The following is an 18,414-nucleotide window of genomic DNA, read 5'->3' on the forward strand; positions in this document are numbered from 1 at the left end:
AAAAGCCTTATTAACAGTAAAATTTAAATTGTTCACCAATCTTACTTCAGTTTACTGCCTCTTTCATAATGATCTTTTGCTAAATGAGTCTAAAAAAATACTTGGTGATGTGTGTAAACAAGCCAGAAATTCTCAAGATTGTGGTCTAATAAAAGCAAATAAACATAGTTTACAAAATAATTCAGTACACTGAAAGAGGCAGTGTTTGGGGCATAAATATAGGTTTCTACAAACAAGAAGTTAATAATGATGTTAAAATTCATAAGGATCACTATAAGGACTGGAAATGGAAAAATATCCTGTAGATTCAGAAACATCTCCTAGTCTATTGCAAAATAATTCTGTCCATAAATTAATGCCATTTGTATACCAACAAATTTTTGCAATGTTTATTGAACTCCAACTATGTGCAATGAATAGTTCTCAAAACATACTGCATCCAATCAATGCAATCAGTCATTACATATTTACCAAGGACTAGACTATGAGTAGTCTGGGTAATGTAATATACATGTGCTATTTTTGCCTGTCCAGCCTCTACATAGTCTCCCTTCTTCTATAAACAACACCTGGATTTTCCTTTGGAAAGCCACTCTCCCCTACTCTAAACCATATGTTTCTATGGAATTAATGCCACCATCCTACTTCCAATGGTACTGAGGTGATCGTGATCAGTTTGATTGTCCATTGGCCACAAAGACTAATTTAGAGATGGGCATAAATATAGACTGAAACAGATTGGTTTGGTGTTATAAGCCAGGCCAATGAGACTAAGTTCTGTATTTTTGTTAGAAAAACTTGGGCAGGAGAAGTCCTCTTTCTACAGATTGAACGTTGTAAGGGTGATAGGCCTGTTTAGAAAGACACTGACACAGAAGATGGAGAGTGAGACCAAATCTCAGAGATGGGGCTGGGTATTTGCCTCTTGCCCCCAGATCTTCCCTCTCCTGCTCTCTACTGGCTGACTAAAAATGGACTCTATCAACCTATCGTCCTCTCTGGCTTCCAGGTGGGAGTACTGTCAGATCAGACACATTAGATTACTTATTCCCCAATTTCTTTCTATGGGGTCTCCTTCAGGCTGATTGTCTCTCTACTGAAGGCTACAGCTCCTGTCAGGAGACTGTTGCCACAACTTTCTGTCTTCAGGTTCCACTAACCATTCTTGCTTCACTCCTTCATGCCTAGAGATGGTGACAATGCCCCACTGTTACTTGCTCTGGTACTTCAATATCTCCTGTAATCTTCCTGAACTCTGCCCTTATCATAAGTAGTCCTCTTTAAAGAACCTAATTAGGTGGAGCAACTCCATTTCCTGCCAGGACCCTAACAGATAAAATGACTTTATTTGAGTTCTGGATCCAGACCTGCCTAAAAGTAGTGACACTTCCAACTTTTTCAGTTACTTGAGCCAATAAATTGCCTTTTTCCTAAGGACTGTTTGAATTGGGTTTTCTGCCACTTACAACAGAGTCCTAATACAGTTTGTCAGGTTCTTCTGACTGCATAGGCTCACACAAGACACTTTTAAAAAGGGAGGGGACACTATTATAAACTGAATTGGTTCCCCCCTCAAACTCATATGTTGAAGTCCTAACCCCCAATACATCAGAATTTGATTGTATTTGGAGGTGGGTCTTTAAAGAGGTAATTAAGTTAAAGTTAGCATGGAGCCTAATCCAATCTGACTGGTATTCTTATGGGAAGAGGAGATAAGGACGCATGTGCACAGAGGGAAGAGACTTTGGTGAGATGTTCAACGATGATCCAAGGAAAAACCAACCCTGCAAATATCTTGATACCAGTCTTCTAGCCTCTTGAATTGTGAGAAAATAAATGTCTGCTGTTTAAGCCACTTAATCTGTGGTACTTTGTTGTGGGAGCCCCAGCAAAGTAATACAGCTATCTATAAACTAGAACTGAGAAAGATACTTCTAGAGAACAATGACTGTCTCCAGCTCCCCGAGCCAGCGTAGCCTCTTAACTATGGCATCTATGTCTCTGTATATTGGTTGCATTTACCTTTATTACTCACCAGCCAGTCCTTCCATATTTTTCAGTGTGAACTAACCAGGCTAGCTAACTACAGTTGATACTATTGGAGTGAGACCTTTGCACTCCATCACCTCATGGGTTTCTGGCCAGCAATGGATAAGCTGCCTTTGGATCATATTCCTCATCTGGTTCCAACAGAGGCTGTCATGTATAGAAAAAAATGACATGCTGGTTGTCTGCATAGAGAGTGGTGGGAGGGTCAGTTTCAAGGAGAGAGAGAGGCTGGATAAAGCTAGCATTTGACAAGTCCAGCATTTGGTCTAATGGGCTAGTGGCATTAATAATTACATGAAAACATCAATACTAACACACGCTGCTCAGATTTGGCTTTAATTTTTATTACTGTAGTGAATCCTCATTTCAGTTACTTATAAGGCTCACTTTCTTGACCTTGAGTTTTATGAGATATCCCAGAGTCCTTACAACAACCACACTATTTTCCTTGAGTAAGTTTGATGTGTTTGTTACTTGAAAGCAAGACAAAACAAAAAAGACTTGATTAAAATCTTTTCAAAATAGAACAGCAATTTTGTCCCAGAAAGGTAGATCTGTTTATGAGTAAACATGATTTTTATGGACTATTCTTAACATTGCAATCAGTTTTTTGACACTAGGGTCCTTGCACCTCTTCGTGTGTAATAAGAAAAATGGAAGGAGTGCTTAAGAATGTCTTCCACCTCCCAGCAATGCTGTCAGAGACTTTTATTTTCATTTTTTGTAGGCAGCCTCATTGCTTATTAGACAATATTTGTCAAGTGTCTATAATATGCCAGGCACTGTGCTGCCACTGGAGATATAATGATAAATAATACAATTTATAGCTGTGTGCCTTTGGGCAAGTCACTGCTACTCACAAACCTGTTTCCCATCTAGAAAATTGGGATGATAACTAGAATTATACTTATTTTCTCTTTCTTATTGTTCACATCCCATCATTTGACAAGTTCTGTTGATTCTATCACCGAACTATTTATTTTCACTATCTCCTTTGCAAACACCCTAGTCCAAGCCATCCTGGTTGTCCAATACCTTAATATATTCTCTAGGAGTAGGGAGGGGTTAGGAGTGAAAGGCAATAGTACTGGAGGTGACTCCAGACCTATTCCAAGGTCAAAGAAACTAACATGATCCACACTTCCCCTCTGTTCCTCCCACTACTCTTGTCCTTCCCTCTGCTTGCTCCACCCACACTGGCTTTCTGGCTGCTTCTTGAACACGGAAAGGTCAGTCATCACTTAGGAACTTTGTGCCATTTGTTCCCTCTGCCTGAAAGGTTTTTTTCTCCAGATGGTCACTGGGCTGCCTGCCTCTAATCCTTCAGTTCTCAGCACTACAGCTGCCTTTTGGGTTTTTTTTTATTAAATTTATTGGGGTGACATTGGCTCACAAAATCATACAGGTTTCAGGTAACAGCTCAACAAAACATCATCTGCATACAGCATTGCAGGCCCACTGCTCCCAGGAAAGTCTTTTTCCATCGCTGCTTCCCCCACTTTACTCACCTCCACCTTACCAGAGAATCTTAAGAAGGTACTTCATGAGGTCATCTATTCCTACCTCAGAAATCCTAAAGAAGAAAATTATTTCCAATTTCCTTAAATGTCGTTTTTTTCTTCTCCACTGACTTTTCTTTTCTTACTTAGTTCCTGATACCACATAGACAGGATCTAGTGGGCGCAGGACTTAAGTTTTACAATTGGTGGGGCTAATATCATGTGTCCGGCAGTTTGATTACATTTCTGTCGGTAGCATGTCCCCTCTGGGGAGATCTGGTGTGGTGCCAGGGGCGTGGGCCTGGGGTGAGGCAATCTTGTGGTACACTTAGGCTTTCAGGCCTACTCTGCTGCCTAGTAGGCCTGTGCAACAGGATGGCTAGGGCCATTTCCCTTGAACCTGGGAGCCTGGAGGCATGGGAGTCTGAATGGGTTGGGGAAGCTTGACCCTTTGCCAAAGCTGAATATTTGGGGGCAAATGGAGGCACACATGGAAAGCTACCTTTTATTTACTAGAGACAAAGTATAAAAACATCTAAAGATTTAAGTCAAGAGAGCCACAAGATCAAATTTTCACCCTAGAAAGGTCACTGGGGATCAATGTGAATGGAGAGTAGTTTGGAGGTGGGTAGGCTAGAGGTAGAGCCAGGCTTGGAAGTTGGCACAGAAAGCCAAGCTACAGGTGATAATGGCCCCAAGGAACTGGAGCCAGTGGGGATGAGGAGAGGAGGGCACTGAGGAAAATGTAGGAGTTACAAATGAGGCTAGGGCCTGCAGTTCAATAACTCAGGAGGAGTGGTGGGAAGGTACATCTGAGGTGTCATGACCCTTGGCTTTGATGTTGAGGAATGAGATGGGACCGTGCCTGGGCAACTCTGCCTTCAGTTCTTCTCTCTGCCCAAGGCTGGGAGAGACCTTGGAGACCTAGCAGGACATTGCAAATTCCTTAAAAAGGCAAAGGGATTACCCCCTCTTAGAAGAGAGCTATAAAAGAGAACTCTGGTCTGTAGCAGAAGTGGCAGGGCTGGAAAGAAATCTCTGGTGTGGGTGCAACTGGTGAAGAGCAAGACATCAACTCATGGGGAGCACTGAGGACCATTTGGGAGTGAGGCTGACAAGTCTTTGCACTCTCTTCAGAAACTAGGTCTAGATGCAGCTCCAGCTCCTCAGAAATTAGGTACTGAAAAAACCAAGCACCAGCTGGTTTTTTAGGGAAAGAAGCTATTTAAAGGAGATGAAAGTCATGAAAGGAGGGGTTAGAACTGTGAGTGGCAGCATGTAAAAAAAAATTTGCCTAACCATATTTGCATCCCTCCTTTTCTACTTCCCCTACATTTTAGTGACTACCTAAATGATAAATAGTGAAGGACAGCCCTTTGTCTAGTGAGGTAAATGGTAGTATTGTCATGTGTTTGCTCTCTTTTCTCCATTGACTTGGTCTGGCAGCGTGAGAGGCTTTGGCCAATAAAATGTGAGCAGAGGTTAAAATGTGCTTGTGTGATTTGGCCTGGCCTTTTGCATTCTTGCCCTGGGCCATACAAAGAGCCCTCTTCAATCAGCCTGGGCCTGGGGTGAGAGCAGAGAAGCAGACCTGACCCCCTGCAGGCTGGAGCAGAGCCACTGCAGGCAGCCTCAGAGCCATGAGCAAGATGTCTTTGTATCATTAGTCACAGAGATCTGGTGGTTGTTTATTACACAGCATTACTGAAGCAAAAGCTGCCTAATATAGTAATTTGTTCTTCAAATGTGGTGCTGTTGTGATAAAAACTTAAAATATGTGTCCATGGTCTTGGAACTGAACAGCAGGCAACAAGAAAGTGTTAAAGGCTGGAAAAACAATGATTCATGTTATCTAGTAGCAAATATTTGGTAAAACTGTCATCTGTGGTAACCTGAGACAAAAATACACCCCTGAACATGTGGTTTTAGTGACCGAGATTTCAAGAGAGACTTACCAGCATATGTTGGTTACTGACTTTGTTAAGGTCTTTCAGAAAAGAATTGGCCTGCTTGAAAGGCAGGGGTGAAAGAGTAGACTGACTCCAGAAATTCTGGGACTTGCAAATTTGAAAAACAGAACTGTTTCTCATCTTCAAATAGAAAAAGAAAAAAAAATCAAGATATGTTTAAGGCCACAAAGGCTGGTTAAGATGCTAAATAAGACCCAGTCTCAGGACAAAGATCAAGTAAAATACCCATCAGACTCTTTGTGTAGCCTTTGAATGGATTAAGGTGGCACCCAGTAAAATTTTTATCTGGACAAAATGTCTGAGGTAGAGAGAGAGAAGTAGGTTCCACAATGCCTGATAAGCTCTATTTGTAATTAAGTTTGGAAAAAGAGAGGTATGGCTTGGAAATTATTGTGGATATGGCTCTTGTCTCAGGAGTTAATTGAATCACAAAAATATATAAAAATAATTTTAAGAGAAATTTAAATTCCAAAGCATCTTGGCCTGGAATGAAAAAGTTGTGATTTTTTTTTTCTAAATGAGACTGTGACTCTTTGTGCCATACAAAAAGATCTTAGGATATAATAATTTATTAATATTGGTTCATGAATTGTGACAAATGTACTACAATAATGTAAGATGTTAATAATAAAAGAAACTAGGTATTGGGTATATAAGAACACTTGTACTATCTTAGCAACTTCTGGGTAAATCTAAAATTATTCTCAATCAAAACTTTATTTAAACAAAGAAAGAAACCTTAGGGTCCCCAATATTCTGCATGCAGGTAGCAGTATGAGGAAGCCACTCAGCTGCCAGGGAGAACATATTCTCCTTCAGATGTGGCCCAGAAAAATCATGGAAAATTATCACCCAGAAGGTACAGTCAAGAGCCATGAGAAGAATGGTAAGGAGAGGTATTCCTAGGGAACAGAAGTGGAGCCTAATCAAGGGAATCTACCCCCAGTTTGGGTCCCTTCTGCAATGGACTATTTATTTTTGTTTCTAGGTCTACTAGGGTATGTTGAGTGGGGTTACTATTTAACAAATACTCTGTCTTCCCTTCCTCACCTCTGCATTGTTGTTGGCTCTGGCCATATGAGTTGTTTTGACCAAAGAATGTGAGCGAAAGGGTTGAACGTGCTTGTACCATTTGACTTGACCTCTCAGGGTTTTGCATTCCCACCTTCTACTTTAAGAATAGTTTGGCCCAGGAGCTACTGTTCTTTCAACTTGGGTCCCAGAATGAAAAACTCATAGAACATGTCTGAACCTGACCCACAGCTAAGAGCAGGGCGCAGCAGCTGCCCAGTCAACCCCACAGGCAAGATGTAAATGTTTTGTTACTACAAACCACTGAGAGTTTTTGGTACACAGCCAAAGCTGATTAATACATCTGGCAAAGTTTCCCAAGGAACTGAGGAATGGCTCTTGATGGGATTTGAGGTGGGGAAGTGGGTGAAGGAGAAAGTTCCAGGGCCTCTCCAAATAATGATCAGCTCTATCTCCAAAATCAGGTTAGAGTATTTCAAACATCATATCTACAAGAGATACTAGAAATGTTCTTTGATGACTAGAGTTCAGAATGTTATATCAAACTTCAAAAATTGGTGATACTATTAAAACCCAGATAAAGTCCTGTAATAAACTCCTTGGAAATGAGATTTAGACATGGAATTCTAATTAATATTAGAACCTCTTAGATCATTTTTTATGCAGAATACACAAATCGGAATGACACAATCTCAACTGTGTTTTTCTGATAAAAATCTTGAAGGTAATTATTACAACAGGCATTTGAAATAAAAAGTTAACTGCTTTATTTATAGAATAAGATTAAAAAAATCACTTGTTCACTTTTTGAGCTTGTACCTTGTTAAGACAAATACAGGTAGGATTAAAACTCTTATTGCAAAATTATTTGAGTTCACCAACAATGGCTTAATTAAAAATAATAGTGATATTTATTTTGTCCTTATATAGACTTTATATATTTAATTTCATGCTAAGCAAGATTTGATAAAAGAAAATTACCAACATAACAAAAAAATTCAGATTATCACAGAGTTTGTTTTAGTGGGCATAGACCTATGTTCAATAACTGCAAACCATTTTAACAGGTTTTACTTGTTTATCTGAAAGAAATTTTTTAAAAGACATTTATTTTTTCATTTTTCCTGGCATTAAATAGGAACAATCTTGCCACAGTTCTACTTTACAAAACTACAAGGAAGGAACACTCAACTTGATGGTCGTGTGAAATATAATTACCCACTTTTCTTCCTTTGCAATATGTATTCCATAGACAGGATGACAAGCCAAGAAGTGCATAATACACTGCCTATCAGTAATAATAAGTATGTTTTTCTGGAATTTATTTCACAATAACACATTTAAAATACACTTTGCTTGCTTTTTTTGACTGTTATGAATATTATAACACCTCAACAAATATTGCCTGTTTCAAATTGAAGATATAAATAGAAATTTATTGAATGAATCAATTGACCAGATACAATCATAAATAAGTACTGTAACTTTTAACATGTACAAAGTTTCATCTCTGCCCATGACCCTTAAGGTGGTTACACTGGTAGACTCAGGGTTTCTATGCCAGGATTGTAGACAGATGCAGCTCATCCATTTTGCCCTAAAGAAATATCATGTATCCTGCAAGGCTTTGCACAAAGGCCACCTACTGAATGAAGGCTTTCTTGAGTCTCCCAAGCATATGTGATCTCTTCCTTTCTTAAATCCAGAGATCTGATAGTCAAAAATCACACTGACATCATTGATAGTTTCCAGTGTGCTTCAACCACACTAAACTCTACATTTATCATCTCATTTCTTCTTTGCAGTACTCCTGCAAAGCAGGTATCATTATTTTCACTTTATAGATGAGGAAGCTGGGGAGGATTTGAACTCAGAATTTAACTCCAGAAATGGTAGTCTTAACAATTCTACAGGAAAAGCTGATTTGCATTTGAATTTTGTGTGATTTCTCTCTCCCTACTCCTGGGGTGTTCATCCATAGGCAGCAAAGTGAAAGGAAAGGTAATCAGAGGTAGCTTAGGAGACATAAAAAGTTGTGAGTTCAGTGGTTTCAAGGAAACATACCAATTACACCAAGATCTCATGAAGAAGGGGAAACTGCTGACAGCTTACATCTTTATGATTCCCAAGCCCAGGTAAGCCAGAAACACAGCCGGTGGGTAACCAGGAGTATAGGTCCATCTGACTCTAAACTGCACATACTGTATTCCCAGATGTCCTGGCAATGCTGTATTATAACAAGAAAAATCACATGATAATACTGTAAACAGTGTAGTCTGTCTACTAGCTGTAGCTTGAAGGAAATCCTGGGAGCATTTGGGAGTGGTGTCATAAAGGGAGTATAAAACACTATCAAGTCTGAGTACATTTGTATCTTCCTTGTCTTGCTTTGGAGATGGGCATTGTGGCTTGAAAGAAAATATCATATATATTATTCTTTCCATTGGAAATGCTTGGCTTTGAAAAGGAGAAAGGAGAACTGAAAGTAGTTGTGTTGGGAGAGAGGTCTAGGGTTAAAGGAGGTTTTGTAATTTTATAAATAGAAAGGACTTGAGACTGTTAATGCTGAGAAGAGAGTGACTGCGGTAAAAAATTAGCTAAAGGGGATAGTTATAAGAGCAAGTTTCTTAAAGTAGCAGTATCGAGTGGGGTTTGGGGTACAAAGGGAGGTATTAGCTGAAGGAAGGAGTTAAGAGAGGGTATGGACGTGGATATGTTCAGAGGGCTGTGGGGCTGAAGTTGGGAAAAGTAATGTTTAATGACTTCTGAGTTTGTCGTAGAGGAGATAAGGCTTCCTGCCAAGAGTCAGAGGGAAATAGGTTAAAGACAGGGTTTCAGGAGATTGGAGAAGGTTTATAGACTGTACAGTGGACAAAGGGAGAATTGCCTTGTATTGAGGGCATAATTGAAGTTGGAGACCATCTATAGTGGAAGAACTCTGTACAGTGTTGTGAGTTTCCTCAGCTACAATAACTATTTGGGGTAAAGAAAGTGGAGAAGAGGCAGATTTATTAAGGGTTCAGCTTTTGCTAGGATAGTTCAACAGGACAGTGGAACAAGCCACTTGAGGTGTGCCTGAGAGGGTGGCTGATAGGATGATGGCATCCTTTTAAGGTTCAAAGAGCAATTTACTAGGGGTTTAATAGGAAATGGTGGGGTTGGAAGGACAGGAAGAGATGGTCAGAACAATTGGAATTAAAAAATTTAGAGCTGGATGATATTATAAGATCTGGTGGGTCTGGAGCCTGAAAAGCTGAGCTGAAGAACTCTGAGGTTGAAGAGGATGGAGCTGGGCTGGATCTTATTGGACTGGACCATCCAAAGGATAATGGAAGCCACCTGTGACAATAGCAGGCAGTAAGGTGTTGAGGATGACTTTTCCTTAGTTTTAAAAGAGGTTTAATTGAAGTCAATATAGTCTACCTTTATTTTTTAAAACAATAGAGTCTAATTTTTTTAGATCAGTTTTAGATTTATAAAAAAATTTTAGCAACAAGTTAGGAGTTCCCACATAATCTTTATTTTTAACTGTCTTGTAATATGTGTGGTTTAATCATATGCTCTCTCAAAGCCTTTGATGTGAATTACAATAAATGTATATCTTGATTGTATTTTATAGCACTAACATTTTGACTTGATTAAGATTATTGATAATAGATAAGCTCTAACTCAGCTGTGCCCAGAAATTGCTTCTCACCTCTCACCCTCATCCTCATCTCTGTCAAAAAAAGCACCTATCCTTTCACTCATTCCATGTGCCTTCCACTTCATGAATCTTCCTCTGATCGCCACACTGAGATATTGGTTCTTTCTCCTTTAATTTCTCATAGCACTCTGATAATAATTCTTTTATGATACATATACACTACCTTCTGGTTGAGTTTTATTTTGTAATTAATTTATACACCATTAGGCTCTAAGCTCTCTGAGGACAATGTCTTTGCTGAACACATCCCTTATAGCACCTGGCATAGTACCTTGCACTATCAACATTTGTGGTTTACAATCAACATTTGTGGTTTACAATCAACATTTATGGAAATGAATGAATTATGAAGTGAAAATTTCAGCTTTACAAAAGAGGTAAGCTAGGATGTAAACATCCTTTCTTTATTAAAGGGACAGGCTCCATGTTTTTGCTAAACATTTAGTTCCCTTAATGCATATAATATATAATTTATAAAATTTCAACTAATCTAGGAAGAGTTCAGTCTTAAAATTTTAATTGAACTGGGGACAGTTTCTTTGAAGAAAATAAAGTACATGTATGTAATCACTTACTTTGGATTATCTGAAGCAAATCTTGCTCTCATGTTCTTGTTTACGGAAAGAGTTGATACCAAAGGCCTATGTTCAGACTTTCACTGGCTGTTGTTTATTTGTACTCCTCTCAGAAACTCTAGCTCAGGACTTCCAGCCAAGATGGAGGCATAGGTAGATACACTTTGCCTCCTTGCACAACCAAAAGAAGGACAAAAACAAACTTAAAAACAAAAACCACCCAGATCTACCAGAAACTTGAACTGTATGGAAGTTCAACAACCAAGGAGTTAAAGAAGAAACAGTCGTCCAGACTGGTAGGGGCAGCCAGAATGGAGAGAACTCACCACAAGGTGGCAGCTGGAGGATCAGGTGGTCCCATATTTGCATGTGGATAAATCAAAAGGAATAACTGGGGAGCAAGACAGACTGTGCAACCCAGGGTTCCAGTACAGGTGGGGAAAAGCATCAAAACCTCTGGCTGTAAAAACATGTAGTGGTTGTCATGGTGGGAGAGACTACCAGCCTCACAGGAGAGCTCATTGGAGAGACCTACAGGATCCTGGAATGTACACAATCCCACCCACCCAGGAATCAGCACCAGAAGGGCCCAATTTGTTTGTGGGTAGTAGTGGAAGTGACTAAAAGCTGGCAGAGAGCCAAGCAAGCAGTATTATTCCCTATCAGACCCTTCCCCCACATACAGTGTCACAATGCAGCCATGTGAGTTGCCCTGCTCTTGTGAATACCTAAGTTCTACCACTTACTATGTAACAGGTGTGCAAAGACAAATATGGCCCAAATGAAAGAATAGATCAAGGCTCCAAAAATAGCCACCCTATCAGACGCACAGTTCAAAGCATTGGTAATCAGGATGTTCACAAAAATGGTTGACTATGGTCACAAAATAGAGGAAGAAGTGAAGGCTATGCAAAGTGGAATAAAGCAAATATACAGGGAACTGACAGTGAAGGGAAAGAAACTGGGAATTAAATCAATGATTTGGAGCAGAAGGAAGAAAGAAATATTCAACTGGAACAGAATGAAGAAAGAACAATTTGAAAAAATGAAGAGAGGCTTAGGAACCTCTGGGACAACTATAAACATTCCAACATCTGAATCAGAGGGGGGCCAGAAGGTGAAGAGGAAGAACAAGAAATTGAAAACTTATTTGAAAAAATAATGAAAGAGAACTTCCCCAATCTGGCAAAGGAAATAGACTTCCAGGAAGTCCAGGAAGCTCAGAGAGTCCCAAAGAAGTTGGACCCAAGGAAGCATACACCAAGGCACATCATAATTACATTACCCAAAATTAAAGGTAAGGAAAGAATCTTAAAAGCAGCAAGAGAAAAGGAGACAGTTACTTACAAAGGAGTTCCCATAAGATTAGCAGCTGATTTCTCAAAGAAACCTTGCAGGCAAGAAGGGTCTGGAAAGAAGTATTTGAAGTCATGAAAGGCAAGGAACTACATCCAAGATTACTCTATCCAGCAAAGCTATCATTTAGAATGGAAGGGCAGATAAAGTGCTTCTCAGATAAAGTCAAGGTAAAGGAGTTCATTATCACCAAGCCCTAATTATATGAAATGTTAAAGGGACTTAAAGAAGATCAAAACTATGAACAGTAAAATGACAACAGACTTACAGCTATCAACAACTGAAATTAAAAACAAAGACAAAAACAAACTAAGCAAAGAACTAGAACAGGAACAGAATCACAGAAATCGAGATCATGTGGAGGGCTATCAGTGAGGAGGGGGAGGGAGGAGAATGGGGGAAAAGATACAGGGAATAAGAAGAGTAATTAGTATGTACAAAATAGACAGGAGGAGGATAAGAACAGTATAGGTAATGGAGAAGCCAAAGAATTTATGTATATGACTCATGGATATGAAATGAGGCAGGGTGAGTGGGGGGGAGCTGGTGGGGGGGTGCAGGGTGGAGGGGAATAAAGAGGGGAAAATGGGACAACTATAATAGCATAATCGATAAAATATACTTAAAAAAAGAAACCTAGCTCAGTGTTCAAGCCCAGACATATTACCTTCTCTGATGTAGGGGAAAGTGTAAGTTGTATCGCTCATGCTAGATGATTCAGTCTGGGGGAGAGAGAGCACAACCTCTGGAGTCAGAGGTGTCTCAGGTTCAGTCTTGTCTCCATCACTCACTGCTATAGAGCTCAAGGCTAATTTTACTTTTCTGCACTAAATCCTTATAGGTAAAATGGCATTAATAAGAACCTAATTCACAAGAGAGTGGTGAGGACAAATATAATGCATGTTAAGTACCTAATCACAAAGCTCAGTAAATATGTTCCCTTATTCCTGAGACATGATTGTGTCCATGTCTGTCATAGGTGTAAGAACTAGGAAATTTTTTTTCACAAGGTATCTTGGTGGGAAAGTTAGACCAATATAAGCTCTGGTTTTTGGGAATGTAGATCTTCACAGTGCATCTTATGTTCGGTTTAAAGCATTTCCAAAAGATCAGGAAGTCATGTTCAAATGGAATTATGCAAATTTATTACAAACCCAAATACATGTTTTTTATTTCCTAAAATGTTTGTGTAATTGGTCCTATGTTTAACTTTCTGTTCTTCAGAGAGGAGCCACATTGCAAAGGCAGTCCTATAGGGTTCACCTTACAGAATCTAAATCAAGAAGTCCCTGAGATTTTAATTATGATACAGCATAAAATGTCTTTGCTAATGACTTGAGCATTGTGTTTCTTGAATCTGTGATCACCTATTATTTTAAACTTTCAAAGCCAAATATTTTAAAGCATTCAACTTAAACTACTTTCATTGGGCTGGAAACGTTTTATTGCAACTTAGCTGACATTTTCTTTTACTAATGTCATTAGCACTACTTAAAAATGAATTGTGCTCTAGTATACAGCACTACCTTTGTTTTAATAAAATATTATCATTTTATGAGTACATGAAGTGGATCTCATGGGAACAAACATTAGCTACACATATCTTTCTGATTCTCCAGGCATGGCTACATTTTTATTAAGCAATATTCCAGAGATGGCACATAAATGATTACAATTTGGGAAATCCTCATCTACAACATTATTTTCATTACTTTCATAAGTTAAGTATAATGCATCTCACCACTCTTCTAATGTTGAGCTTTTAACTTGTTTTCTATTATAAACAATGCTTCGAAGAACCCCTCATAGCTAAATATTTTTCCTATTTTACAGTGATTCCCTGAGAAGAATTCACAGATGTACAATTGTCAGGTGGAAGAGCAATGACTTTATTATTTTAAAGTTTGCAATTAGTGTTCATTAACTATTTCTTTAAGTTTTTATGAAGACATTTAGGAGGTCAGTAAAGCAGTATTTATGACCCATGGGAATAATTTCTTCTTTGTTACTCAAAGGGTTACTTAATGCAATTGCTTTCAAGTGTGTTCTGGGACCAAATGGCAATCCCTCCCTTTCTGGGGAAGCCCTGTGGTGGGGAAAATGCTTGGCTAGAAGAGCTGGTTTGTAGTTAATATTACCCTTTCTGCTTAATTACTTTGTGATAATGTGCAAGTCACAACCTCTCTAAGCTATAATTTTCTCACATGTAAAATTTTACTAAAAAATAGTTTACCTCACTGAATTGTGATGATTAAATGAAATGATATATGTAAATGTGGCTTGTAAATGCTAAAGCATAATATAAAATATTAGTTTTTGGTATTATAAAAGTGCAATATACACAAGTTCTGTCCAGAAAGTATCCAGCCACATACTAAGACAAATAGAGATAATTATTGAAGAATAATTGTACTGTACATAGGACAATGATGCCTTAATCCCCTTCAAAGTACTCACCTTGGGACCTCACACAGTTCTTCCAATTGCCATCAGCTGCCCTATCATGTTTTCCTGAATCTCATTGAGGGTCAAAATCTCTTCCCTTTCAAAGGTGATTTTAGTTTTGGGAAAAGCCAGAAGTCACAGAGTGCCAAATCTGGGTTGCAGGGTGACTGAGTCACCTGGGTAATTTGATGTTTCACCAAAAAAATCTGCACAAGACGTGATGCATGAGCAGTTGTGATGAAACTGCCAACCGCCAATTTGCCCATGGCTTTCTAAATCACCCAAATAGTTTCCGCGGAGAAATGTTCACGCTTAACACAAAATTTGATGCAGATTCATTGCTGTACCTAAACAGTCATTTTGAATGCGAAAGCCACACAGTACATATGCTCACTCAACAGTGTCTACTGCCCCCACTGACTAGTTCAGTGAAGTTGTCATTATTCACACATGAGCATTCCAGTCCACTGTGTTTGGCTGCCAGGCTACATCGAAGTCACGCAAACCATTCTTGTTATATTAACAATGGTTGGACTTTTCCCAGGCAGAACTGACAGGCAGAACTCGTACTTCATTTGAGAGATTCTAAAATCACAGTTCCCTGGCTTGACAGACACATGTCATCTCATATGATGCAGATAATTTTTAAGACCATCTGGGGACAGTGTCTAGAAAAAGTGAAGGGTATGAAAGAAGAAGGAACTAAATTCCAGTGAGAATATTTCTTTACTGATGGTTCCTTCCCATTCCCCCCTCAATAAACACTAGAACCTGATATGGCACTGCAGTAACCCTGGGCTTTTGAACTTTGTTCCTCACTGTTAAATCTCACTGAAAACATTGGTTATGCAGAAGTCACATTACTTGTTAATCTATAATTGGTCTGGTGGCTCAAAATTTCTGAGTTAGGGCTAGGACCAGAATTTGTGATTCCTGGCACTGACGGATTGTTGGAAAAACTAATGACTGTCAGTGTGACTATTCTCTTCCCATAAGGCATTCTGAATGGTCTCTTGATCTAGGTAGATTCAAGTAAAAATCATCTCATCAGCTGCCAAGCAGAAAATAGTTATGTTAACAAAATCCAAAGCATATGCTCAAGCAGTACCCTAACACTGAGGGCACCAGGGTTTTAGATTTAGCTCTGCTACTTAACCACCTGTAAAATAAGGGATCTGTAAAATAAGGGAGTTAGACTAGAAGCTAGTCACTAGGTCTCTACAGTAAGATTCTAGAATTCTGTGTGTCAGTTTAGAAATTAGGAGGTGGACTTTCCAATCTCTCACCACAAACAGGGAGGGGTGAGGGAGCCAAAGGGCCTCAGCTGGCTCTTTGGGAGGAGCAAGGATTATACTCTGTGACATCACAATATCCAGCCCAGGCTCAATCTGGCTACTGAGAAGAAGGTAACAGGAGTTGCAGCTATTGATATATTAGAGGTGGGACTCTACCTGACAGAGTTAGAAGGAATCAGCCAGCCATGCCTCCAGTTCAGGTATGTGCCATTTGCTAAGCTCAGAATGGAAATAGCTGGTGTCTATAAAGGAACAAGAGGAGAGGACCACAAAATGAGTGTGTCTCCAAGCTTAGGAATAACAGCATAAGCACAGAAGCTATGTACCAGATACTTTAGGATAATATAAACGTTCCAAATAAACAGACCAAAGGTCAAAGGCAGTCCACAGGAAGCAGAGCTGGTCCTCCCAACAGCTAGACTTAACTGTCATGAAGCCAGACCATAGAACGTTTCCAGGACTGTTATCCCTTCACTATCCTCTCCCTAACCACTGGGAAAATGTAAAAGGCACAGGCACCTCAAGAGATTGGTGTAAAATTACTTTCTAAAGTAGTCCATGTTTATTGCCTAGTGATGTTTATTCCTTTATCTATATGACATGCTTTTAATAACTTCTCCCCAGAATGACAGAGAAGAATAAACTTAATGAAAAAAGTTAACTAAAAGAAGTATTTTAATAGAAGATAGTACCAAAAAACTTATAAACAAAAGTTATAAAAGAGGGAAACAAAGTTTATTATGGGTTAGCAACTGAGATTTATTCTAAAGTCTGGTTTTGAAATTTCAAGGCTTAAAAGGCAAAAGGCCACCCCCTATAAACAGTGAAGAAGAAGGGCCTTATGGTTGAGAAATAAGTAAACCAGTTCAGCTGGAAAGATCTCTAATTTCTCCTCCTCTAAGGAACTCAAACTAGTGAAATCATCGCTGGGGATGTGGACAGTTCTGTTTTCTCTACCTTGCCTTGGGATTTTGGCTTCTAAAGTATTTGTTTCTGCCTCGAGTCTTGGGGCTCTGAGAGGCTCCCAGTGACAGCAAATAGCTGTTCTGTTTACCAGGAGGGTGGAGCATGGGGCGGGTGCCGGGCCCTGACTCATCTCCACTGGCTTCCCTCTGGCCTCAGTATGCTGTGACCCCAGAGCTGAGTACTGGACTGCTCAGTAAGTGCACTAAGATTCACTTGCAAGATCCGAATTTATTGCCATGCTCCCTCAGTGGAAGCAGCAGTCCAATGTTCTGACGGGTAGATTAATTAACCACAGAAGACCCCAGTAGCAATAGGCAAGGGAGGGGAGACCCAATCTCTATCTATAGGACACAATTTTAGCACCCTTTGGCCTCTAGCACATCAGGAATAAATGTATCTCAGGAGTAAGCCAATACACTCTCACACGGCAAAAGTAGCAATAACCCACAGGGCATAAATAAACCCAAAGGTCCAGATAAAAACAAAATGTACTTGCACATTAACTCTAGCACATATTCAACTTCCATCTAGAAAAGCCTCTATGATTTTCACAATTAGATTATGATATAAACTCTTAAGTCCTTGCAAATTAAAGCCTCATTGGTTTAGTTTTTAGATTTTGTTCATTTTATATTTTTTCTTTTCTTTAATATATATTTATTGATTATGCTATTACAGTTGTCCCATTTCCCCCCTTCTCTCCCCTCCACCCTGTACCCCCTCTCCCATCCACGTTTCCCCCCTTTAGTTCATGTCCATGTATCATACTTATGAGTTCTTTAGCTTCTACATTTCCAGTACTATTCTTGCCTTCCTCCTATCTATTTTCAACCTACATTCTATGCTACTTATTCTCTATACCTTTTCCCCCTCTCTCCTCCTCCCACCCGCCTGCTGCTAGCCCTCCATGTGCCCTCCATTTCTGTGGCTCTGTTCCTGTTCTAGTTGTTTACTTAGTTTCTTTTGGTTTTGTTTTAGGTGTGGTTGTTAATAATTGTGAGTTTGCTGTCCTTTTACTATACATGTCTTTTTCTTTATCTTCTTTTCTTAGATAAGTCCCTTTAGCATTTCATAAAATAAGGGCTTGGTGATGATGAACTCCTTTAACTTGGCCTTATCTGAAAAGCACTTTATCTTCCCTTCCATTCTAAATGAGAGCTTTGCTGGATAGAGCAATCTGGGATGTAGGTCCTTGTCTTTCATGACTTGGAATATTTCTTTCCAGCCCCTTCTTGCCTGTAAGGTCTCTTTGGAGAAATCAGCTGACAGTCTGATGGGAACTCCTTTGTAGGTTACTGTCCCCTTATCTCTTGCTGCTTCTAGGATTCTCTCCTTCGTTTTTACCTTGGCTAATGTAATTATGATGTGCCTTGGTGTGTTTCTTCTTGGGTCCAACTTCTTTGGGGCTCTCTGAGCTTCCTGGATTTCCTGGAAGTCTATTTCCTTTGCCAGAATGGGGAAGTTCTCCTTTATTATTTGTTCAAATACGTGCTCAATCTGTTGCTTTTCCCCTTCCCATTC

The 18,414-nt window shown here is 39.4% G+C and overlaps 1 protein-coding gene across 2 annotated transcripts in view; it reads left to right on the forward strand.

Moving 5' to 3' along the window:
- Positions 1-18,414, forward strand: part of DNAJC5B (DnaJ heat shock protein family (Hsp40) member C5 beta) — a 117,870-nt gene that overhangs the window by 17,519 nt on the left and 81,937 nt on the right. Inside the window, exon 1 of one of the 2 annotated variants that reach the window (XM_045861338.1) lies at positions 15,999-16,127. The exons of the other annotated variant lie outside the window; for it this stretch is intronic. The gene's annotated coding sequence lies outside the window, so the exon portion shown is untranslated. Of the gene's footprint in view, positions 1-15,998; positions 16,128-18,414 lie in introns of those variants that run through there. 2 annotated transcript variants of the gene reach the window in all.

This window comes from Phyllostomus hastatus, unplaced genomic scaffold (genome assembly GCF_019186645.2).
Source record: "Phyllostomus hastatus isolate PE091 unplaced genomic scaffold, TTU_PhHast_1.1 phas_scaffold_21, whole genome shotgun sequence".
Taxonomy (NCBI): domain Eukaryota; kingdom Metazoa; phylum Chordata; class Mammalia; order Chiroptera; family Phyllostomidae; genus Phyllostomus; species Phyllostomus hastatus.